Source organism: Orbicella faveolata, unplaced genomic scaffold (genome assembly GCF_042242905.1).
Source record: "Orbicella faveolata isolate gen_17 unplaced genomic scaffold, um_ofav_v1 contig_34, whole genome shotgun sequence".
In the NCBI taxonomy this organism is placed as follows: Eukaryota; Metazoa; Cnidaria; class Anthozoa; order Scleractinia; family Merulinidae; genus Orbicella; species Orbicella faveolata.
This window is the reverse complement of record NW_028301563.1, coordinates 8200836-8227367: the sequence shown is the minus strand read 5'-3', so window position 1 is coordinate 8227367 and position 26532 is coordinate 8200836. Positions and strand designations below refer to the sequence as shown.

The 26532-nt window shown below is 39.4% G+C and overlaps 2 pseudogenes across 1 annotated transcript; both read left to right on the top strand.

The window, feature by feature from the left end:
* Window positions 1-2538: 2538 nt before the first annotated feature.
* Window positions 2539-26532, top strand: part of LOC149104557 (solute carrier family 25 member 32-like) — a 45565-nt pseudogene continuing 21571 nt past the window's right edge.
* LOC149104559 (uncharacterized) lies at window positions 11788-16447 on the top strand (annotated as a pseudogene). The gene is made up of 5 exons (XR_016201406.1): window positions 11788-12247; window positions 12602-12790; window positions 13396-13458; window positions 13634-13703; window positions 14267-16447. The product of XR_016201406.1 is annotated as an uncharacterized LOC149104559 (transcript).

Sequence of the window (26532 nt, the reverse complement as noted above, 5' to 3'; positions counted from 1 at the left end):
GAAATTAAGATAGCATCTATGAAATACAAAGCAGGTAAAGAGGAAATTTTTTAAACTCACCCTGCGCCCGAGTTGGACAAGGGATTACTGAAATCCATGACACGAGAACGAAAAGCAGAGAGAAACTCATTCTTAACCTGCGGCGGATGTCTCCACTTAATATGTCTCAGATACAAGTCAATACAGTATTGAATAATCACCAGTGATGTCTTGTCGAATTAAGCTCCAGCAAAAGCTAACAACGACTAATGAAAGATGGCATGATATGGCTTAAAGTTAAAACAGTGCTCAGATAACAGACGTAAACCAATCATGCTACTTATTCGCTTGACGAGAGAGTGCACTCCACAAAGTACATATAAACTTTCTGCTCTGATTATGCATTTTTAATGAGTAAATAGAATACGGTTCTTCAGTAAATTTATTTACCTACATGTAGGTTGGTTAAATACATTTGAAGGAGAACCACTCTAGTGAAAGTCTGAGTTTTAGTTGTTTTGTTTTGTTTTGTTTATTTTTGCTTTTTATCGAAATAAAAGGCATGGTTAAGGTCGTTACGCTAATTCACTGTCCTCAAGCGTTGATTGAATAAATTATCTGCAGTTAAACCTCACATCAATGACGAAAATAAATTTCTCAAATTTCGGTTTTCCTTCTAAGAAATAACATTCTTTCTTAAACTGAACGCAGCGATGATTCAGTTTCATATTTCCGCTATTTAGTCTTGCATCTAGATATTTTATTGTTATACTTTCATTTGTTTGAATGTTATTTTTTTTTTGAACATCATATATAGTTTATTGAGACGGTAACCTTCGTTAATGATATCCCTTTTTCATCCAGCGTGTTTGCCCTTAAATTTGTACATTCTACAATGAGAAAGTGTACATGTTGAATACCCAGACATGTGAAAGACTATTGGGAGAGAAAGCTACTCAAGAATCAATAAAGTAAACGGCGACAGATTTCCTAATCAGAGTTTACACTTCCTACCAATGCCTTAAAACTTTAAATTTATGCAATTTTGCCCCTTGATATCAAGTTTCTGCTGATAGTTCCAAGACATCACTTGTTCCATTAAAGTAATTGAAAATTATCCCTTGTCTCATGCAAAAGGCTATAATTCCTTCTTCCCAAAAATCTTTGGAGTCTCCAACAAGCAAAGAACGAGAAAGATAGAGATTTTAAAATACAAGCACTTTAGATTTCCGTGTGTTAATGGAAAAGTGTTCATCATGCGACCAGTTGTTTGTTTGCACAGTTTGACGCGGTCGTGTTTCGAGGAGTTTACGTTTCTATTTAAAGACGATTCGCTCAAAGGCTAAACTAATCCCGCAATTATCGAAATAAATGCTACTTAGAACTTAATGTTTACAAATACAAGGAAAATAAAGCAGCACTTCCAGTAGAGGTTTCTCTTTCGTGAATTTTCAAGCGCTTAATGCAAGGAAGAAGATGTCCAGTGAGTCCATGACATGTACAATGTAGCTTGCTAATCCCGAAATTATCAAAAGAATTTATAAAGTTAGATTAGACGTCTAGAAAACTGATTGCTCGGCCCATCCTTTATCCTCAGATTGTCGATCAGCTTTGTTTTCTACAAGGAGAACTGTGACTTATCTGTATCTTTTTATCGAGCGTTAGCCCTTCAAGTTTCAATAACGATCAGCACAAATTTCTATACATGATTGAAACACTTATTAAATCATGAGCATTCTCGTTAAGATGTTTTAACTAAAGAAGATGATTACGGTAAAAGTGACTTACCTCTGCCTGACATTCAAGCACTTTCTCCCAACTGCTATATGTGAAAATGTATGTCAGTAAACTACTGAGGAGAACAACATATGGTTGAGTAAAACTATATTAAAAAAAAAAAGCACGTGGGCAAATTTGAAAGAGAGTTATGAAGTTTTAGCTTACCTCGCTTCACAAAGCTGGGTTTACTTCCATGGGTTTTCAACACCCTAGGGCTAGTTTTATGCTTTTCTACTTGCGCCGAATGGAAGGAAAAAAGCTTTTAGCGATAATAAAGCTTTTGTTTTGACGAGCATGCCACATCTTGCAGAAACGTTCATTACAGGCCTCGAGCTCCGTTTATTTATATAATGTTAATGAGGTTCATGTTTTTCTATATGATGTTATTTTTTAAACAGCAAAGGCCAGGAAAACGACATTCTTCTTTACTTTAAAAAGGCTTTCAAGTATGCAGCAATTATTTTTTTACTTCATAGGCACTTTAAAGGCAACGGAGCTTGCAAATTTTAGCAAGTAATTTAAGCATGCATGAACATTTGGTTGCTTGCAAGCAAACTTGTGGCTTAGCTCATCTGTCGTTAGGAGACGTTCAAATTAATGGTAAAATTCAGCTAATTTATTGGCAGCTCGTACTCGTCTCAATATATTCGTTCGTTCGTTCATTCGGCGTTCATTCATTTAGAAGAGATGATATTACGGTGGCAAACAAGGTGGACGTACTGAAGAAACACCGTGTACGAAAACTTCAAGATCATTTGACATTTTTTTTTTTTTTTTTTCGCAACGAAAATGTCAGAGAAAATAGCTCCCTGGTCTTGAATTATGACCTGCTAAAAATACCCTTAATCAGAGCCTTAGCGGCTAACAATTAAAACTTTTTTATAAGTTGCGACTTTTCATACTTATTAAAAGTTAATTTTGAGAAGATATTTAAACCAGTCGCACAGAAGTTTGCAATACCATGTAAATAATCTGGGTACATTTCTTTTTTATTATTTGTTACTCGAACTTCTGGTGCATTCCTTCTTTATACCACATTGGACACTGATGTTGGGACACTGGGCACCTCGAAGTCGTAATTAAGTGATAATTAACGAAGAACGTAAATTGAAATCGACTTTTGAAGGTGCGAAACGCGGCATGTTTTTTTTAATCTATCCGTCCCCGAGATCAAGCGTAAATTCTCATTAATAATCATCATACATTTCTTAGTAATTGTCCTTGTGAGGATTTGGTGTTACGTCAATATAATATCCACCTTGTTCTTGCCACCTGTCTATGCAGACAGCAAATTAATATTCTGAAAAAAGGTGCCTATTAGCTTTTCAAGTTTTGTTCAAAAAATAATAGGTTTGGAGCTCGCGTTTTTCCAAGATTATAGAAAAAGAAGGAACTGTTCCCTCGAATTATTAGCTTCTGTTTGGTCAACGAATAGGGCTGATTAAGTTTTGAGTAGAAGTTTCGTGCAACAAGAGCGGAAATAGGTTGCCAAGGAAATTGCTAATTATACGAGGCACGATATCTACGTTAAATCTGCATCATGAACGTATTTTGTAGGTACAGTTGTACGTATGGCAAATTTAAACGAGAATGGGTCTTCATCTTTGGCAGGTTTGGCATTTAATTCGATAATATTTTTACCCTTGCGTCAAGACCTCTTACGTCAACCTCCGCTGAGAGAGTTATTATTTCAAAATTAGCGGCAGGTTAACATCACGATCACAGCCATTTTCGTTATTACACTGTAAATGAAAATATAATAAAATTTGATGTTCCTATTTAGTTTCTTTTTATATACTCTTTTCTGATACTTCCACGAGCTTTTTTCTTTCTTTTTTTTTTTTTTTTGGAGTTATTTGTTTCTATCGGATTATGGAAGTAAACCTTCTACAAGTACGAGCAGAAAAAACGAACAATTAAATAATAGAACAGATTTCTGTTGCTTGCGCAAACTGACCTGCATTGCGGGTGGTTTTAAACAAACGGTAGCAAATTAACTTCCTCTAATATGTAATTTCAATTACAGGCTAAGAAAAGGTAGGGAAGATTATGCTTCTCTCGCTACAAAACCGTCTATTTTAATTCAAAGCATGGATTACATAGATATGATACAAAGTAAAATTATGTTCACATCACAAGATAAGAAAATTGAAGTAATTTGATAATTTGATAACTGAATTAATCCTATTTCGACATTGTTTACAAGACTTAAAAGGATCGGGTGATTGTCCAAGGATTTACGGTAAGCACCTCAAGTTAACTGTTAGACACTTTTTCCAATGAAAACGAAAACACTCAGCATCAACCTTTTATCAAGTAAACACAGCTTTTTTTTTCCACTGCTGTCAGTTTCGTTTCATATTTTAGAGGTAAAGCTGCTGATTTAAGATTCGTTTCACTTCTTCGTTTTAGATTCTGCCAATGCATCATTTTTTAGAATGAATTGGTTATGAGCACAAATGCGTGTAGTATTTTATCACATCACTTCCAAATCTACGGCTAATCGGAGATCATCAGCGACCGTCTTGGCTCCCGATTCAAACGAAAGACTTAAAACTAACCCTTGATCTCGAAGAGAAGTAGATGGCCTGCTAAGATATCATTCAATTTAGAAAACTGGACAGAATGTCGTGACATTAACAGTCTATGCAGCGCCTGATTTTCTTTATTCTCGTCACATGTCCGCACTTCACAAGATTAATACGCTACGGCGGAGAGATTTGGGGCTCACCCTGCGTAAGACCGAATAGAAAGGGTGTGATTCGAATTCGAACAAATTAGGTATAATTTCTGCCTATCGATTCGTTTCCCAAATCATCAAAAATCCTTCAACAGCCATCTTTAGCTAAACTGAAGACAACTTAATGAAGACACTATCTATATGAATTACAAACCAGGTAAAGAGTACATTTTCAAACTCACCCTGCGTCCGAGTTGGACAAAGGATTACTGAACTCCATGATACGAAAACGAAAAGCAGAGAAACACTCATTCTTAATCTGCGACGGATGTCTCTATCTAATCACTCTCAGATACAAGTCAATATAGTATCGAATAATCAGCAGTGATGTCTGGTCGAAGTATGCTGAAACAAAAGCTAACAACGACTAATGAAAGATGGCATAATATGACTCAAAGTTAAAACAACGCTTTGATGTCAGACATAAGCCAATCATGTCACTTTTTCGCGTGACGGATGACTCAGCACACCACAGCACGTATATGCTTTAATTCTGTTCTAATTGCGCATTTTTAATGAGGAAAGAGAATACGGTTATTTAACTAATTAGTTTAACAAAGCTGGCTGAATATGTCTAAAGGATAGCCATTCTTGTCTAAATGTAAACTTTTTCTTTATTCGAAATAAGACATAGGCAAGCTAATTCACTGTCTCCAAGCGATATTAAAAGGGATCTTCTGCAGTTAAACCTTGGATCACAGTAGAAAATAAACTTCAAAAATTCCGGTTTTCCTCATTACAAAAAACTAGGCGCAAGATGATTCAGTTTCAGATTCTAGCTATTTCTTCTCATCGCATCAAGCTTCTTGACAGGTATACCCTTATTTGTTTGAATGTTATTTTTTGTGAACTGGATGGCTTATCAAGTTGGTATCGTTAATGATTTCCCTTTTCCATCCCGCGTGTTTTCCCTGAAATTATTTCATTCTAAATGAGAAATTCTCGTTGCTTTATACCCAGACCAGACATGTCTAAGATTATTGGGGGTGAAAGGTGCTCCGAAATCAATAAGATTTAAGATGCAATATCATTTAGTCAGAGTTTACACTTTTTCATAATGTCGTTAAACTTTGCGTTTTTGCAATTTTGCTTTTTGACATCAAGTTTCTGTTGATAGTTCCCAGACAGCAATATTTCCTTTAAAATAATCAAAAATTATCCCTTTTTGCATGTAGTATGAAGACCATGCCCCCATGTTGGCGAAAACATCTTAAAGTCTCCCATGGGTGAAGAAAGAGGAAGATAAAGATTGTCAAGTGGATGTAGTTTAGCTAAACCACATGTTGTCAATATAGAAGAAATTGTGATCAGTATGCGACCAGTGTTTATATTCACAGTTTGACTTCGTCATTCTTAAAATAGTTTATATTTCTATTGAAGAAGAATTCGCCAAAGGGTTGTGAGAGAAACAGAGCACAGGGCTAGGGATAGATTGAGGTGGAGAGAAGGTGTTGCGGCCCTATATCCCAAGTGGTGAGGCGGACAGTTATTAGTTATGTAGTTTACCCGGCTGGTTGATGACGTTGCCCGGAGTGTGGCCGTCATCATGTCAAGGGTGCGAATTGGGGCGTTCAATGTATGTGTGAACCAGTACAGCCAGTACGCCAATCACCAGTTGCCTGGCACTAAGATGGACCACATCGCTGTAAACGTGCTACCACTATAAACCCTTCACCAGACACCCCCATGAAACGAAGAGGATTCAGTTAATTTAGTTTTCACCTGCAATCATGGACAAAAGTCTTGAGACAAATTTGTACTCTTGGCGCTTTTGCACACACGCCAGACAACAGTCGCGAGCGAGAACAACTTCACCTGCTTAGCCTCTCCGCCCACCCTACCTACAATGTGTAATTTCGCCTGAGTTTTAACATTGTATTTAGTAGGGAGGAGAGAATAACATTAGTATCCCAAGGGCTTTCGTCCACCATTACAGTTCTTGATTTGTTTCATTACGGTTTTCAGTCTGATGATTTATGGATTTTTAAAAGATATTTTACACTGGTTATAAAACGAGCGCAAGATTCAAAGGGCGAAAAGAACTATCCCCCTCCCCTTAAGAACAAACAAACAAACAAAAACGAACAAAAGAAAAAACCTGCGAACCTTTCTCGCTATATAAAAACCGTTGTCAGCGTAGACAACAAGAAGAGAATCTTGGCAATGGAGTCGAAGTTAAAAATTACATTGTATAGTCTTGTTAATGTAAAATTATAACTACATCAGTGATTGACAGGGAGTGGCTCGACGAGGTATCAGAATTTCCCTGATTTTCCTAAATTCTTGGTTCCAGACCTCGCACCAGTTGACGGCGTATTTAAATTTTATTATGGCCGCCACACAACACAAAATACGAGCGATGAAGATAAGCTTGCATCTCCTTCCAAATCTTAAATTTGCTAAATCTGAGAAAAAAAAGATTACGGCCCATCCGATTGATACGGTGTTGTCGTTTTAATTTGTTACACGGTGAAAAAAAAATTGTCACCTAGTAAACGCTCTTAGAGCGTCTAGTTACATGTAATGTGGGTAAAACTGAATTACCTTGACCAAAAAAAAAAAACCAAAACCAAAACGAAAGACATCCAGACTTTTAGGTTAGAATAAGTGCTAATAAATGGCCTGTAATGGATTTAAAAAATAACCCTCAACTGTCAACTCAAAAGTTAACTTGCATATACATGTAGGTTAGTGATACTAGAAGCTGTGAATTTGATATGTTTTAGAGAATACTATTTACATGTAAATCTGTTCATTTAGAGGCTCAAATAATGTATTTAAAACCTGGAAAATCTGACTCAACTATTACTTTTTTTTTCCCTAGAACTCTAGAGAATATCTTATAATGGCTTCATTATCAAAAACGTTTGCTGCCACTGCAACATATCCCTATCAAGTTGTCAGGTCTAGGCATTAGGTAAGGACTGTGCAGGGATTGTTTGATGTCGTTCAAAATGGTGCAGCACTTCCCATGTAAAGGTTTTCAGAACAGAGGGCGTTCCAAGAGCAGTGGGTCATGGAATCCATTGCATGACTTTGTATACATGACTGGTAACCAGTCTACAATCACAGACAAAAAAGTTGGGACACGAGGCAAGTTCTCCCTTCCCATCACTTACGATGTTGATAATCGATGATTTTGTCCCTTTTTGTTGAGAAAAACGCAACGTTTGCCAACATTGATTAGGGAGGATGGGGAATACGTGATCCAGCTCAGCTGTCCCAACTACGTTTGTCCGGGATTGTCTGAAAGAGATATGCGAAGAATTTTCTAGTGAAGGTAACGCCAACGATTGTCATGGCGTCACAATATTTTAGAATTTTGATTTCGGGTCAATGACGTACACTTTGTCTCTGTAAATTGGACAGAAGTTTTCTACGTCAATCTGGATTAAGGCTCAGTGCAGATATTCGTGGAATATAACGCGTAACCGCCTGTAATAGGACAAAATTTGCGATCTGCTTCAAGCAAAATGGGATTTAGAGCTCTTGTCTATTATTTAGGACATTTTCCAGGATTATTAATTCGCGAAGTAGCAGATCTTTGTGTTGTTTCACGGAATAGTGTTAAATAAGTTGATTGAAGCTTACCCGCGTACAGTGTTCAGATATATCACGATTATACGCGACACAACAACTTCCGGGTTCCATGCATTTAATTAACGCGCACGAATAACCAACAACGGTTAACCATTTGAAAGTAAGCGTTTTGCAACCTAACCTTCGCTGATCTTCCCAATTGGCAGAAGGTACACAAATTTCTTAGTTCACATCATTTCAAATACAGGATGGAAGCAATTTGGGGGCAAAATAGTAGAGTTTGACACTTGAAATATGATCATCCATTTGCCGCAGACTAAGTTAACTACGCGTGTACCCTTCCTATCTTAATTGAGCGGTTAACCATGTAAACCTTCTCGCAAAGCTCTGTTTTGCTAGTTCTTGATCCCAAACAATCTTAAATAGTTTTTAGTAATTCCTATGATGCGGAAAAAGGTATAATTCGAATGACACGAAGCAGTTTGGAACCAAAATGTTTTATCCGGTGACACTTCCAAAGCCGAGAACACACCTCGCTTTATACGCGCTCCGGTATTGGAGAGGAAAACGAAGAGAGACATGCCTAATTTAATCGCGTTTAGGTAGCAGCAACGCTTTATTGCTGTGCACTGATAAACTCTGCGAGACAGCAAGGTTAAGGCGAAAATATTCACCTGCTCGGTGCCCACTGTTTCAGCCGAATTTACATCATTTCTGTTTTGCGCGAATCAACCACCCCTCTAAAGAAGTAGACAAGATCATTTTCTCAGTCAGGAAATAGAAACATCCTTTTCAAGACAATATCTTGCGCATAGTTGGATTTGAGGGGCGAACAAGTGAATCATTTGCCCCTTGAGAAGCAATAGAGGTTTATGTCACGGACTTATCGATCGCCTACCGTAGAAGCTCATTTAAAAAGATGACTTTACGATTTTTGGCGCCTACCCAGGTAAAACTTGTCGTTGCATGCTGTTTCTTTTTAGTGGCACTCGTTAGCTGTACCCGCGAGATGGTTCAACTCCCCCTTTTCTCCAACTTGTTTTACAGCGAGTGGTTTGATATCCTTTAAATTCTTCTTTCAGACAATTCCAGACAAAAACGTTGGGACACAAAGCAAGTTCTCCCTACCCCTCCTGCCCCGCCCCTCATTCACTTACAATGTTGATAATCAGGTGATTTTGTCCCTTTTTGTTGAAAAAAACGCGACATTTTCCAACATTGATTAGGGGGGGTGGGGGAATACGTGATCAAGCGCAACTGTCGCAGTTACTTTTGTCAGGGATTGTAGAAGAGGTTAACAAGCGAGACAACCTAGCATGCGTGGTGTTCAACTATTAAACGAAACTATTTGAGCTACATGTACAGTACAACCGTTCCATCTTTTAGCTGTTTGTCCTTTGCTTATTGCAATTTAATGTTCAGGCGTTTAAAGTAAGTGCTGGTAAAGTAAGGAGGAGTTGGAGGTGGGCGGAGACTCCCATTTGATTTAAAAAGGTCTTAGATGCTCGTCGTCTCGCTTAGGGGTGGAGAGTATCTTTTAGGGTGCGCTCTCGAGAAGAAATAAAAACAGTAAAGTAACAAGAAAAATGCTGTCATTTCCGTTTTAAATGGTATTTTTGGGGGGTTGAATAAAGATCGAGACACGCGTCATGGGAAGAACAGACCTTATTTTAAAGAACAGATTCAAAAGAGGGCGGTGTTTGCTGAGAGGAGGGCTCTATATTAAGTCACGATAACTGAACTGAATTAGTGCAATTGTCAATTTTCTAATTTTAAGAATCAGTACACAATGGCCAAGTACAAAGGAGCAGTGGACATAGTACGGAAAACGTTCAGGTGAGTCAAGTGAAGATCTCTCACTCAGCGAGAAACAATGAAATTAAATGGCAAATGGTTATTGTGTTAGACTTAAGCGAACAGTGGATGTCTGTTGACTGTCTTTAAGTTGTAATCTCCTCTAACAAATTAATTGTTTAGCAGATTCAAAAGATGGCGGTGTTTGCTGTTAAGTCACGATACCTGAATTTTCTAATTAGTTCAAGAATCAGTACACAATGGCCGAATACAAAGGAGCAGTGGACATACGATGACAAGTTGATAACCCACAGTCAGGAGATCCGTCAACACCATCCTTCAACAGGCACAACCACCCACGCCCAACATCACGAAGGAACAGCAGGAGGCTCTTAAAAGTTTAAAAGATGACAACTCCATCATGGTCCTTCCGGGCGACAAAGGACGCGCTAGAGTAATCCTGGACGCTGACACATACCACGCAAAAATGTCAGCGCTAATTGATTCCGGACCGTACCAGCTGCTCAACAAAGATCCGACAGACCGCTTGACCCGAAAGCTATCTGAGAAGCTGCTAACCCTGAAACGGAATGGACACATATCAGAAGCGGTTTATAACAAGATCAGACCCCGACAAAAACAACCACCTAGGATCTATGGTCTGCCGAAGATCCACAAGGCCGACACAACGCTTAGGCCAATTGTGTCGTGTGTCAACACCTTTGCATACGACCTGTCTGCTTTCTTGGCGAACGTATTATCTCCTCTTGCAGGTAACTCGAACTTCACAGTGAAGAACTCAACTGACTTCGCCTCCACCATCGCCAGTGAAGAGATCCAGGACCACGAGATCATGGTGTCTTTCGACGTAGAGTCACTGTTTACCAACGTACCGATCGAGGGCGCCGTACAAGCCGCGCTACAAAAAATGGAGAACGACGCAGTCCTGGCTGACCGCACGACACTTACACCAGTTCAAATCGCGGACCTCTTGAATTTCGTATTAAGATCTACGTACTTCCAGTACAACGGATCGATTTACGAACAACGAGACGGCACAGCCATGGGGAGTCCTGTATCCGCGGTTATTGCTAATCTCTACATGGAGATATTTGAAGAACAAGCAATAGAGTCCGCACCTTACAAGCCTAAGATCTGGAAACGCTACGTAGATGATACTTTCACCATCCTGGATCGGGATAGAATTGACGTCTTTCTGCAACACCTGAACAGTCAACAACCATCAATCCGTTTCACCACGGAGATCGAGAACAACAGCAAGATCGCCTTTCTCGACACGTCAGTTTACAGAGAACCTGATGGCCGCCTTACCACCAGTGTCTACAGGAAACCAACACATACTGATCAGTACCTAGCGTATGAATCACACCACCCTCAGTCAGTAAAGCGCGGTATTGTGAAGTGTCTGTACGACCGGGCTAAACGTCTCGTCACCAAACCATCAGTAATCGCTGGAGAGAAGAAACATCTGTCATCTGTACTTGTTTCTAATGGATATCCCTCCTCTTTTGTACAGAAGATCACAAAGGCACGAACAACCCCAAGAAGAGAGCCTGTCGCAGAATTTAAATCCACCGCCGTTTTACCTTATATCCAAGGAGTTTCGGAGTCTCGCCGCCGCTGCCTAGAACAACAAGGCATTCGCACCGTCTTTAAGTCCGACATGACACTTCGGTCACACTTAGTGCGACCAAAGGACACCGTCAACCCGGCTAAACAAGATGGTGTTGTCTACAGGATTCCCTGTGAGTGCGGCAAAGTCTACATCGGGGAAACAGGGAGATCTATGCAGGAGAGGATCAAAGAACACGACAGGGATAAACGACTCGCCCGTACCCAGACCTCCGCCGTTTCTGAACACACCCACAAGACCGGCCACTATCCTATCTGGAATGAGGTCAAGTTTATTGATCGAGATCCTCACTGTTACACACGTAGGGTCAAGGAAGCTATTCACATAAGACTTCACCCTAACAACATCAACAGGGATAGCGGAATTGAAATTCCTGAAGCATGGATACCCACGATCAAGAAACACAACAACAGGAGAACGGTACAACAGCGGACCACTGAGGGAACAGCTACTCGCCGGAACAATGGAACAATAGGAGGATCGAAATGCACCAATCACAGCCGACCTTTGTGATATAAATGATACCGTGCAATCAGTCGACCTTATCACCTGAAGAAGACTAGCAGTAAGCAGTCGAAACGTCGCGATCTACATCTCAAGTGACCACATCGTGAGACAAACGATAATACACATTATTATTGCATCTACCACGATGAATAACAACAACCTTTTCCTCGGCATAATTTCATATTTGGAAGAGAATTATGGGAAGTCTAAACCTCGTGGCTGAGTTTGACAAAGATGGTTGAGATGCTGGTCAGGTAAGCTTCATTTTGATTTGTTTTTGAGCATTTTCCCGTTCAGTTTGAATGAATTATGTCTGTTTTTGTCCTGCAAATTTGTGATCTCAGCGGTGGTCGATGTGGCAAGAATTTTCCGAAAATCCTGAATTTAGGAGCAGCAATTGAAAATCTGAAATCATACGTTCCTGCAGACAGGAATGTTGTTTCTTTCAAAAAAACGTTTTCGGTCTGGTCGCTCTGCTGGGGTGACAAAATCTTGTACGGCGTGCGTAATTTATGTAGTTTAAGACAGGTATTAATGTGAACTTAACAAAACTTTGGACTTGATGTACTACAAAAGCTCATTTACCGTATCTGTATTTGCTTATGCAGGTAGACAGGTGTCTCTGATTTTACAATTCCACAATCAAGAATCTTTCAAGAGATGTCTTTTGGGATTAGCCAACAAGTACGTGGGATGTGATTAAAGAGAACTGGAAATGGCAAGGAAAGGAAGACATCGTCGTGTGTCAACAAGAACTGTAAACAAAAGGAGATTTCCAATTGGGGAATACAAATATGGTATGAGAAACTTGAAAGAAAATTATTTGTTGGAGTGCAAGTCATTACGAAAAGACACTGTGTCTACAGTGCCAGATATATGTAAAGTTAATGTCTTATTTTTCCTGGGACACTGAAGAAGATGGTGCAACTTTTTTTCTCGAGAAGCTTGATTGCAACCATATTAAAGTACTGAGCAATTCAGAACTTCCACACGCCCCCCTTCCCCCTTCCCCACCTGAGGCATTCTAATTTTTTGAGTTGTTCCTGCTGGCTGCTGCTGATGTTCAAATGCAGCACTTTATGCTTATAATAGGGATTCAAATGCCCCCATTCCTGGAAATTGGCAAAGCATGATGGACCCATGATGGAAAATTCCCAAGGAGATTTTTAATGAATCATTTTTCAAATGATGTAGACAGCTTTAGCAGGCCTTAATCCTCTAGCCATAACACTACAAAGGACACATTTTCTCTCGTTAAATTCCCCCAGCATCTCAATCTTTATCCTGATTTTCACACAGCCCAGGCAATTTGGCACTCGATGGGCATATATATTGTAGGACAGCAATGGTCATTTAATTATTTTATCTGAGTTTCTTATTGATGTACTTTTTACTGACCTAGAAACGAGAGGTCAGTGATGCATATTCAAAGGAAAAGACAAAGTTGAACTTGGCATCCAGGAAGGTAAAATATTGAAATGAGAATATATGGACGGCCAATGTCCAATGACCGACTTTTATTTTATAGTGTTTGGTGCTGAAAACGTTTACCAAGATATGTATGTCTAAATAACATGCCTTGGTTGATAACTGATCATTGTGTATAGAATTCTACTCATGTTCTTGCCCTCTGTACACAGCTGAAGAGGATTCAAGAGAAAGAAGCTGCACTATCTTCTACCAAACGACAACTAGCACCAGAAACAATAAGTAAGGATATATACATTTGTTTTATTCTGAACAGCTTGGCAACACTTTTTTTAAATATTTATTTATTGTATGTCAAGTTTACACGTGAGACCTCTTGACGAGCTCTCAGGGCAAACAGTATTTAAATCTATTTTAATGAAAAACAAAACATAGGTAGAGTGTGTGGCTCTGTTTATAGCTATTCTCTCCCTAGTTGCCCTTCAGAAGTGGGGATATAAATGCCAGAATTGGTAATAACGGTTTCCATTGTTTAAACTTGATTTGTTGAAGTTTTGGATATGTAGTAGTTTAGTATTTATTTGAAATAGTGTTTCACTGAGGTATTCAGGACTTTCGATCAAGATGGGCTAACCTCAAGTTGTATTGTTTATTACATGTACAGTAACTTTAATTAAAATCAAATCTATGCATTCACAGTTTCACAACTTACACTGTGACCAAGGTAAATAATAATATTGAGGTCAGTGGTGTTTTTCTCTTGTGTGCCTGAGAGGACTATAAGTTAGAATTTACCGGTTATGGGAAACATTAATACAATGAATGACATCTTTTCTTCTCCACAGGGAAGAGAAAAATACTTAAAAGGCAGCGTGAACCTACTCAAATCAGTGATACAAATTCAGAAGTACTTTCAGTTCCCAAGACCGAGATTTCAAGCAGACGCAGAAAGAAGGAAACCCTGGAGAGCTGCAAAGAGGTTCATGGAGGCACCTCAGATAACAAAAAGCCTGCCTTGGATGGCATGTGGGTTACTTTAGTAAACAAAGCCTCACCTAAACAGCTTATTGATTATGTTGCAAATTCCAGCAAAGTTGTAAATAAAGTGCTAGGATCAGTTGTTAAATCCTCTGTTGAAAGCTTTGAAATCAGTAATGATAACTCCCTATGCAGTGCAAAAGTACTTTATAGTAATGGTTTGCTTAGTAAGGAAAAGTACAAAGCAATAAGGTCCAATTTGTCCATGAGTTGTAGTACTACTAGCAAGCGAAGGAAAGCAATTCAACTACTTAAAGGTGCACGGATCTCTAAGCTGTTGACTTGCGATAAAGTCAAGCAGTATATTAAAAGTAACTGGAATGTAGCCAAAGTTCATGATCTATCTGAGTTGTATTATGACTTAGATGAAAGTGAGCATGTGAATGGGGCTTATAGAGAGCTTACTGATCTTTTACTTGAACTGGCAGACCTCTTTATTTTTATTGATGAATCTTTAGGTGAAAATTCACACCTTATGCATTTTGGTGAGGAGAGGTATCATTTTCATGTGGCATGTGGTGCCGACGGAGCACCTTTTGGTAAGGATGATGAAGCCACAGCGTGGCTTCTATCGTTTGTTAACAGTGGAACCCACATTACCAGTAAAAAAGAAAATTTCATTTTGGCAGGAGCCAACTGCTCAGAAAATCACATTGTCATGAAAAGGTTTGCAAAAAAACTGGTTCATGAATTTCAATCCATCAAGGAAAAAACTTTTCACATAAGAAATTTCAGTATTAAGTTTTCACTTGAATTGTTTCCATCAGACATGAAATTTTTGGCATCGTATTCTGGAGAACTCAGTAATACAGCTTTCTTCTTTTCTTTGGTAATGTAAATGAAACTAACAAACACATTACAAATGGGTCACTTGGACCTGAGCCAGGAAATATATGGCACCCTTGGGCTTATGCAAAGAGATTAGAAGTGGTTGAGGGTGTGAAACAGCTCAAGGAAAAGCTTGATCAATCATCTTATGCAGAATCAACAAGGAGAACAAAAGTTCTTGATTTTAGACGAGGGAAAGAATCAAGGCAGGAATTCGAACCTTTAATTGGTCCATATGTTGATCTTGGACTTGCCGAGCCCCTTCATAATGCCAACAATGCATGGCAATTTATCCACAGTACCATACTGAGTTTGAGTCTTGAAAAATCCAACATCCCCTCTTCATGCAAAGATGTTAATGATGTTCCAGAGAATTCGTCTTTTGCCAAGTACCTTTCAGTACTCAAAACAGAAGTTAAGGCTGGAAGGCTAATGAAAAAAGTGACAAAATGGCTCAACAGTGGTCGAAAAAATAGCTTTGACTACAGATTTACAGGCAAAGAAAGTAAGAAACTTAGCCATAAGTTTATGTACCTAGTTTCAGCTTTGGAGAGTGATGATGATCCACCTGAAACCAAAATGAGACTTTGTGCAATTGCAAATTGTGCTTTAGAGCTGAGGGGGGCAGTTTCACTTTTTTCAAGGGTAAATATAGATGGGGAAGACTTAATGGCATTGAAAGGTCATTGTCAGAGGTTCTTTAATGTTGTTTCCACACTACTTCAGATTGTTAATCCAACTGTTTAGACAATAGGATATGTTGTAACATGCCACACTGAGTTCTTGTATAAGAAGTATAAAGTTGGTTTAGGCATTAATAGCATGCAAGGCCGAGAAGCTAAGCATGTAAGATTACAACAATATGCCAAGCATGCTAGTCTTGCAACAAGATGGGAGGTTGTTCTAAAGCGTGATTTTGTTCCAATGTTTGGCTTAGAAGGGCTGACCCACATCACTCTGGCTACACCAAATGTACTGACCAATACATCCCAGCATGTGTCAACAATGACAATTTTTGCTTTTGTGGGTGTCCAAAGGAAACTGATAAAGATGAGTGCAAGATGTGTTCCTCTGATACCTACAGAGAGGTCACTATTACAGCAGGTTTGGGAGAGCTGTCTGAAGGTTTGAAAATGCTCATAAGTGTCTGTGCAGAATAGACTTCATGTTTCTGTGACAGTGGTTGTAAGATGTTAAGTGACCAAATCACTTAGTCTAGTTTTGCAATAATTGATCGTAATTTACTACCCACATTTTCAGTGCACTGTATGGTCATTCAGAGATTAGGACAGTGGGTGTCCCATTTACTATTTAAGAGGTGCCCTCTGTAATTTTCAACTATGGTCATTTTAACCAGAAAAAAATCAAATTCCTCAAACTTTCTCAGATGAATGGCCTAGATAAGTGATTCACAAAAATATAACTTTCAGTTCAATTCGATTCGTATTTTAGCGCTGGGGCCACCATCTTGGTTTTGCCCCTCTGAGAGGGCTTTCAGCGGCCATTTTAGGGCACATTTTTAACAATTTGCCATACAAAGAAAACGATCTAAATCCGGGTAAAAACCCTTTATTCGAGACAAGCAAATGTTTCTTGTTACATTGAGAGGCTGTTTTGGCAATTTGATCATCACCTAATTTTTCTACAGAATTTTAAATTTCTTCCCTTTCGGACTACTCATGAAGCGCCACAAAATAAGCGAAGTTTAAAGGAAAATATCGCCAAAAGTACATCACTTGAGATCCCAAAACTACCCTCCACTTAAAGAGGAATGTCTCACCTGTAAAAACATGCAATAAGATTTTGGGGCAGTTAAAACTGTAAAATGTTAGAAGAAGAAGTTTAAGCTGTGTTTTTGTCAACAAAGACCGCCGTCCTAATTAGCATAATAACATGAAAATAACGATGCACAGAGAAAATAATGATATATTCCACTTACCTCGCGACATGTCGACAACTGGACGTTCCACGATGCCTCGTGTTATATTTCCAGTATGTTTCAGCCACATTTTCGGTGATTAGTGTACGAAATCACTCTCAGACATCGCCACGGTTAAAGTGCACCTAACCCCCAAATTTTTTTTTCTAGACTTTTTTTTAAGCATTTGGGCGAAGAAATTTTTGAATTTGGTTGAATCGTCGATTTTCTATGCCCTTTCAAAGTCGCGATTAAGTGTTTCACGACCACGTTTTAGGGAGTCTGGGGCGGCGATACCTGATGACGTCTACCCAGGAACCAAACACAATAGCGCCTCAGTCAACTCTCTGTATTTGCTCGAGAAAATAGAACGCAAAACTAATCGTTCCGATGTATTTTGGGACTAAAACGTCCAAGTTTTGTCTCAGAATCATTTCTTTTTCGTCACTGGAGTCAGAGTTAAGTTTCGATTCGGAAGGCTCCGAAATAAACTTCGATCGAGCACGTTCGACAACTGTGAACTCACCGCTTAGAGCTTTGAGAGCAATTTACAATATTTCAAGCGACGACGGGGAAGACGTCTTTGCGGACGAGCTGCTCGTATATTAGGAATGGAAAGCTAGATACCAAGTGGAGGAGCAGGCAAACGAAAAGCAGGAAAGAAAACTCAAGGACTGCTTTTGATGGTAATTTCGTCAACTAAACATAAGATTCCCACGCGTGTTTATAGCCCGTTTACATTTGTCCTTACCGAGAATGTATTTTATCAAGGTTCTGTTAAATCCAGTTTGTGTTTTACTTTCAGTTGAATGCTTCATGTTTATAAGAGCGACGTACGTGTTGCAGTTTTCGAGACTTGATGACCTCCAAAACATTGGCTTCGATCGATTGAAAATCGTTTTGTTTGGACCTGTATTTTTGAAGCTGCGGGAAGCAAGCCGGAAGGAAACATTTCATACAATTACCGATTTCACATTGTCACACGTTTTAAGTCGTAACTCCAAATAACCAATGTAAATTATTCTCAAAGTTTGCAGTGAAATTCGTCGGATAAGCGAAAAGGATGTGTTCCCTAAGCGGTCCGCAGATAATGTTACGCGGTCATATTTTCGACGCTATTGCACAGAATCTTTGTCGCACTGCTGATTTCCAAACCTTCGAAAAACTCTATGAGTCTAACAATTTTGTTATCATGTAATTCTAGAGGATTAATCTTCGACTTTCATCTAAATCGAAAGAGAAATAAGTGTTGGTTAGCGGCGTACAGTTGCGATCTATTTACATATCAGTATAACGCTTCTTGATCACGACCGGATCACACAACTTTGCCGGTTATGTTATAAATACTGCGGGATTGGAAGATATAGGTTGTAGGTAGTATTTCTACAAATTGCTGGTTAGCTTTAAGCAGAAAATTTATGAAAATAGCGTTCGAAAGTCTGCGGAACAAATTCCAGTGAGAGTTCTTCAATGGTTCTCACAGATTCAGTTCGCTTGTTTCGGTTCGACAAAATCAACCATCGTTTACGTCTTTATTGCACCATTAGCCGATCATCGTCAGTAAATTGTACAGTATACCTTTCTTTAAATCTGGAATATTGCTGCAACAGCCGATAGCACCTCTGGAAGGCGTTTCTGCGCACTTTTCGAATGTGTATTGCACCATCCTGAAGGAAATGAGAGGAAACGAGATATCCAACCTTCCTGGGTAGACGTCACAAGAGCCGCTGGACCCATTCTCCTCAAACTCGGTCGCGAAACAAAATGGCGGTGTTTCGGAGCTATTTTCGAGATTTCGTCGTGGCACAGAAAATCGAGGATTTAACGGAATTCAAAAATTTTTTCGCAGAACTATTTCAAATAATAAGGGACCGTTCATTTTTTATAAGGTAGGGGGGCTGGTGGGATTTGGGGAGGGGCCATGCGAAAAAAATGGCTTTCGAGGGGGGGCCATCCCAAAAAAATAACGGAAAAAGGGGGGTCACGTGAAATATTTTAGTAAAACTTTAAAATGGCATAATGTCTGAATATCAAAAAAATTGCTATAGAATAAACATAGAAGGCAGGATACAAATTTATTACAAACTTTCCTTCTGCTTTAAAAAAAACGTTTGGCGACAAAAAGCATTTGTGGATACTGAAACAAAGTATTTAACACTGTTATTTTGGAATGCAACTTTCACTGGCACTCATCTTCATCTTCGCTGTCGTCGAGTTCTTCGTCGCCGCTTGTGCTGCTATGGGAGTCTCTTTCACCAATGCTGCAAGAAGCAACAATGCTTTCCGTCAGAGTGTACTCTTCAGGGTACATGAAGGTGTAAACACAATCTCTGACTTCCTGCTCAAGGTTGGTGGTGATTCTGCTTCTTGCAGCATTGGTGAAATGATTCCCTTCCAAGAGCTGTGCGACGTATGGCCCATCTCTTCTAAATAACGACGTGGCAACATCCTCAACCTTAATACACTCTTCCGGGACGGCCGCTCTAGGAGGGTACACAAGGCATTGTGGAAGATCATTTCCTAGCGGGTTTCCAACACAGATTCCATAAACTCGTTGGACGATGTTTTCAGTCCGCTTCCTCTTTCTTTCATTTGACTTTCTGCGGTTTTCTTTTTTCCTTCTCCTTTTGTTGATGTGCTGTTTGAGTATGCCCTTGAATATGCTGTTATAATTGCTCTTCTGATTTTCTAGTGCTTCCATGTCCTGCGTGACCTTCGTCACCTTAGCTTGATCTGTTTTACATTAAAACTGTGGGCAAATTCTTCGCCCTGCTTTAAAGCAAGCCCATTGGACTGAAAGAGTGTGGAGTCGTGTTCCTTTACATCTTTCAATATGACATCCAACTTTTCCACCATTGCTCTGTGTTCTTTGATGGAGAAGTTCAGTTTTCTTCCATCACTGGGCTTTAACTGGTACTCTGGCATGGAAAACTCACTCGCCCTTTCTGAACGGCCATCCGCACTTAGAAAGATTGCTTCTTTTTCTTAAACCAGTTCCTGACCATTCTTGCCTACCGGAATACCACTACCTCTCCTACCAGAAGACCCCAAATGAAGGGCGTGATCCAGATGACTGGCAGCCAATGGTCCAAGCGAAGAAAGAGCATGGAAGTGGCAGGCTGGTTTTATCTCACCCAGAGAGCGTTGCTCTATTTTCAGATAAGTTTATTGTCAAATCAAAGTTAGTGCTGGATTATCTTCAGCATCTTGAAGTGCTGGAATTTAAAAGGAAAAAAAAAGCAGAAGAAAAGGCAAAGTTAAGTAGGGACGCAAAAGATAAATCATATGAGGATTATACTTGGACTGAGTTGTGCGAAGATCTAACCAAGCTTAAAACGCTACGTGTTCCAGAACTAAACAAGTACTTGAACCACCTCGGGCTGAAGCAGCATTTGAAAAGCAGCAACAGTGAGAAAGTAAAGGCAATTGTAAGAGATTCATGCTTGCAGCAGAAGAGTCCTCTCAGAGCTGGCCAACCAACACTGAGAAATGCCAGGACATTGACACAAAATGACAACAGGGCAAGTGCTGACAGCAGTGAAACGGACGAAAGTGACAATGATGAGTATGACAGTGATGCCATTGACTCTGGGGGAGAAGATGACTCAAGTGACGTCATTCTTGCATTCATCAATTCAGATGAGGAAGACGCCAATGAGAGGCCAAATGCCACACGCTCAGGGCGAGCCATAACTAGGAGATCCGAAATTGATTCTCTTTCTTTTGATTTGTTTTTTAAACAACAGCTCTCTGTAGTATAGGGATTGTAAATATTGTCTTCATAGTGAGCACAATAACATGAAGTAGGGGGATAATATAGAAATATTAAAAAATTTGAAATCTAAATATTGTTTGTTCAATTTTTTTTTGGGGGGGGGGGTCATCCCAAAAAATTACCGCTATAAGGGGGGGCATGTGAAAAAATTGGTAAGCTGAGGGGGGTCATGTGATTTTTAAATGGTGCTTTCCAAATCCCACCAGTCCCCCCTCCCTCATAAAAAATGAACGGTCCCTAAGTAGATTCGTTCTAGCGAGAAAAAAAAATTGGGGTTAGGTGCACTTTAAGCAGATTTCAACTCTCCGAAGCCCGCCTCATAACATTTATCAATACTATTTGTCTTTCGCCTCATAAGCCGCTGTTTACAAGAAGTTTAACAATTTGTTCAGATCCTAACTGACCCAGAAGTCTGTTAGCAGCCTTTAAAATCCTCCTCTTAATCGAGGATTCTCATCAAGAACTCGTTTAAGCTCAGTTCTGTTTTGATCTGTCATGCACTCGCCATTATTCCACAGATTGCGTTACATTTGACAAATGCGCATTCCAACGGGTAGGGGTAGGGTGGGTAGCAAGTGAAAATGTAACCGACATTAAAGCCATTTTACGCATTTCTGTGGCTAAACTGGTAACTGGCTTTCCCAGAATGATTTGAACATGAGCTTCTGCTTGCAGGTATTTTCAAGGTTATTTTTGCCGAGTAGGTGAGGGGCGGGGGGCAGGTCGTGTATTAAAAAAAAAAAAAAAGAAAAAAGAAAACGATAGACAGTACCAGGTCAAAAGATTATGATCTGTGTATCTTGATCAGCTTTATCAGTTCATCATTGAGGCCAGTGAGGCCCTATTAGGGGTTTTCAGGATACTGGATATTTGGGTAAAAAGTTAATAGGATGCAAGAAATTTAGGAGAAATATTAATGGGGTAGAGCATGTTTAGATCAGATAAAACAGGACATTAATTGAGGAGGAAATCGTTGAGCTGGATTTAACAGGATACAAGATATTTAGGACAAAAATTAACAGGATAAGGGATACACCGATACACACTTGTTACACTGAATAGATAGATAAAGACGAGGCTGGAGAAATAAACAGAGAATGAAATGTGTCCCGAATTCTGTACCGTTTAACACGAATTTCTTACATGGCAACCTTTGTGTCTGCAAAGAGATCGAGGCACAACATTCCATACTATATTTGTAAACAACTATCCTAATCTCATTGACAGCCATTAGTTTTTGACGAGAATTTTCATTTATTACCAATAGAATACGGATAGAACTCCAATAAAAAGCCTCTTCCTTGTGTTTTTTTTTTGGTTCAGCATTATAATTGTGTCTTTCGCCGCCCGAAATGCCATCAAATGCTGCGAAAGGCAACAGACTGACAAGCAGTACGCAAGAAAAGTTTTTCTCAGGTCAGGAAACGGCCATAAAAGTCAAAGCAATTACTGTAGCACAAAAGATGAGGCGCTCAAAAGATGAGGCCAGAATTAGGCGGTTCACCTGTGATGAGTTCCTGACTCCTTGCCACGTTTAATCCTTCCTCTCGAGAATGGCTTCAAAGCTTAGAAACAGACAGGAGAAGGTCCTCCAAGAAGACACAACAACCGCTGAGAATCAAGCTGCAGATATTTTTGACAAGTGTCGGTTAATTCATCCAATTGCTTTAATGACTCATTCAACTTGTGTGCCTTAAACGCATCTATGTCTTTAAAAAGCTAAGGGTCAACATTAGTGCTTCGCTTGATAGATGCGGGTATTTTAAAGCGCCCTGCATAGGGTTGAAAACTAGTCCTGTGCAGACATGCAGCTGTGCTCCATCACAGAACTGAACGACATTAGTGGTTGTGGGGTGCCTCAGGCTCATAACGAATGGTGCCTACAAACTACCAACGTGTTTCCGCCAGATTAAGAAAACGTGGAAAAAGTAGATCTTAGCCAGGGTTATTAGAATTCACAAAGAAAACTGGGGGTAGTCATCAATTTTTCCGAGATAATTAGCTACTGCTGACGGTAGCATTTTTCTGAAAAAAAGGTAAAGATATTTCTTTACAGATTCTCCTAAGGTTCGCCTTTACATGCAGAAAACTAAACATATTAAAAAACATCTTTAAACTATGTCGTAAGTGTTAACATAAAAACCACTTTTGATATGTATTTAATAACAGAATCGTCGCAACAGCACTCCTCTGGCTTAGCCAAAATACAGTCTACATAACTTTTCCTCACAGCCAAAAACTAATGCATTGTCGAATAGGCTTGCCACTTCCAATTCATACCATAAAATCTGGCTGTAATCACCCCTTTGTTAAAAATTAAAGGAGTTGTTTCATCCTTTCGAAAACTTTGTCGGTGTCCGTTACTTTTTTTCCTGCTACTTTCCAAGTAAGTTAAACATTGACGTCTCTCGCAGTTGTTTTGCGCGCGCATTATGCCATCTACAGTCGAATTTCAGTATGATTTTTTCTACGGATACGATAAAAGGTAGTTTTTCAGCTGGAAGCCGTTCACAGTTAGTGCTTAGCGATATGTTGCTTTTCTGGTAATCCCGGTTTTAGTACAGGCTCGTAATTTTAGTCCGAAATTTGTTTCGGCCACAATAGAATTTTTTTTAAGTCGCGCGCTTGGTAGGGTAGTTAATTACGTCACTAGTTCCAACCCAAGCGCGCGCCTGGCGTTTAAACCATGCCTAAAAAAGAAAGTACCGTCCTTAACTGCCCTTCAGTAATTTTCTGAGCATTTCCTTTTCTGATGGAAAAGTGACACGGCTAAGAAAATGTAAGAAGTTTCAATAAAACGTCGCTTATCATTACTTCCTGCGCACTATTCGTCAGTCTGTTGTCTTTTGCAAAATTTGATGGCACTTCCGGCAGCGAAAGACACAATTGTCCCGCTTTATCTGATCTAAACATGATCTACCGCATTAATTTTTCTCCTAAATTTCTTGCATCCTGTTAATATTTTACCCAAATATCCAGTATCCCGAAAACCCCTAATAGGGCCTAACTGATGAACTGATAAAGCTGATCAAGATACACAGATCATAATCTTTTGACCTGGTACTGTCTATCGTTTTCTTTTTTTTCTTTTTTTTTTTTTTTTAATACAAGACTCCCCCCCCCCCCCCCCCTACCCTGCAAAAATAAACTAGAAAATACCTGCAAGCAGAAGCTCATGTTCAAATCATTCTGGGAAAGCCAGTAACTAGTTTAGCCACAGAAATGCGTAAAATGGCTTTAATGTCGGTTACATTTTCACTTCCTACCCACCCTACCCCTACCCGTTGGAATGTGCATTTGTCAAATGTAACGCAATCTGTGGAATAATGGCGGGTGCACAACAGATCAAAACAGAACTGAGCTTAAACGTGTTCTTGATGAGAATCCTCGATTAAGAGGAGGATTTTAAAGGCTGCTAACGGACTTCTGGGTCAGTTAGGATCTGAGCATATTGTTAAACTTCTTGTAAACAGCGGCTTATGAGGCGAAAGACAAATAATATTGATGGATGTTATGAAGCGGGCTTCGGAGAGTTGAAATCTGCTTAACCGTGGCGATGTCTGAGAGTGATTTCGTACACTAATCACCGAAAATGTGGCTGAAACATACTGGAAATATAACATGAGGCATCGTGGAACATCCAGTTGTCGACATGTCGCGAGGTAAGTGGAATATATCATTATTTTCTCTGTGCATCGTTATTTTCATGTTATTATGCTAATTAGGACGGCGGTCTTTGTTGACAAAAACACAGCTTAAACTTCTTCTTCTAACATTTTACAGTTTTAACTGCCCCAAAATCTTATTGCATGTTTTTACAGGTGAGACATTCCTCTTTAAGTGGAGGGTAGTTTTGGGATCTCAAGTGATGTACTTTTGGCGATATTTTCCTTTAAACTTCGCTTATTTTGTGGCGCTTCATGAGTAGTCCGAAAGGGAAGAAATTTAAAATTCTGTAGAAAAATCAGGTGATGATCAAATTGCCAAAACAGCCTCTCAATGTAACAAGAAACATTTGCTTGTCTCGAATAAAGGGTTTTTACCCGGATTTAGATCGTTTTCTTTGTATGGCAAATTGTTAAAAATGTGCCCTAAAATGGCCGCTGAAAGCCCTCTCAGAGGGGCAAAACCAAGATGGTGGCCCCAGCGCTAAAATACGAATCGAATTGAACTGAAAGTTATATTTTTGTGAATCACTTATCTAGACCATTCATCTGAGAAAGTTTGAGGAATTTGATTTTTTCTGGTCCAAATGGCCATAGTTGAAAATTACAGAGGGCGCCTCTTAATTGCAAACTCTAAGTTGTTCTATTATTGAGCTCTTAAGCATCTGTGCAGAACAGATTTCATGTTTCTGTGACAGTGGTTGTAAGATGTTAAGTGACCAAAATCATTCAGAGATTAGGACAGTGGGTGTCCCATTTACTATTTGATTGCAAACTTACTGTTTTGTGCCTTTTTTCAATTAGCACAAATCATTAGTATCACTCTTAAGGTCGACTGTTATTGAAAATGTGTTATTTAACACTGTTTGTAACTTGTCAATTTCCTCATTGGTAATAAAAGTTAATGACAAGTGTGGTCCAGTCGTTTTCATTTGTGCAACCAAACATCTTTATGAATCCAACTCATTCTTACTTAACATAACAGTACAGTTATTAAGTGGCATATTCTCTGTAATCATTTTTCATCATATGGACTTGAAAAAATAATTATATAGATTTTTCATCTGGAATGGCATGGAGAATTCAGATGATGCCTGATGCTGGGGCTCAAGGATAAGTAAAAATGCAAAGCACTGCATGGATGTTTTTTTTTTTTTTTGTCTGTTTTTGTTTTAAGCCGGTATTTTGCAGCCTCCTTTGTAGTCATCGTTTGTTTATCCTACCCCCCCCCCCCCCCCCACTTTGTTGGAAGTGAGCAGGTTGTGCCTTGGTAATTCATTGCGTTCTTACCTTTTGAAAAGGGCATTTGTCTTCCCAGGGGGTGGGGGACCCATATAAAACAGATGGAAAATATGGTAGTTCCCCAGGATTCTTCTTACACTAACCATAAACAGAACAGGTATTACAACAATGTAACATAGACCTACAGGTCAATAAAAGCCAAGTCAATGTTTTGTCACAAGTACATTGTGAACATAATGATATCAATTAACCCAGCAGGTGTCTTAAGCTTGACTGGGTAATGCGAGGCGTGTCACTGTAGTTATATCATCGTCGTCTTCATGTGGCATCTTCCTTCGTGTTCCATTTCAAAATTATAGATACGAAGGGGAGAAAGGATTTTACAAGGGACTGGTTCCTAATGTTCTGAGGTAAGATGAATTTTTGACATATACAATAATCCCAAATTACCACAAAGTCTGAGAACATGCATTCTTGTTTACGTCTCCCCGCGTTGTTGTCAAATCCCAGTATTAAGGACCAGGATTGCAGTTTGGGTCATTCTTGCTGGCGTGACGGTATCGCAGTACAGCAAGCATGGTAGGCTTTTGTAGAACACAGTGGAATAGATAATGTATCTACTTTACTCGGGTGTCCGTATTAAGC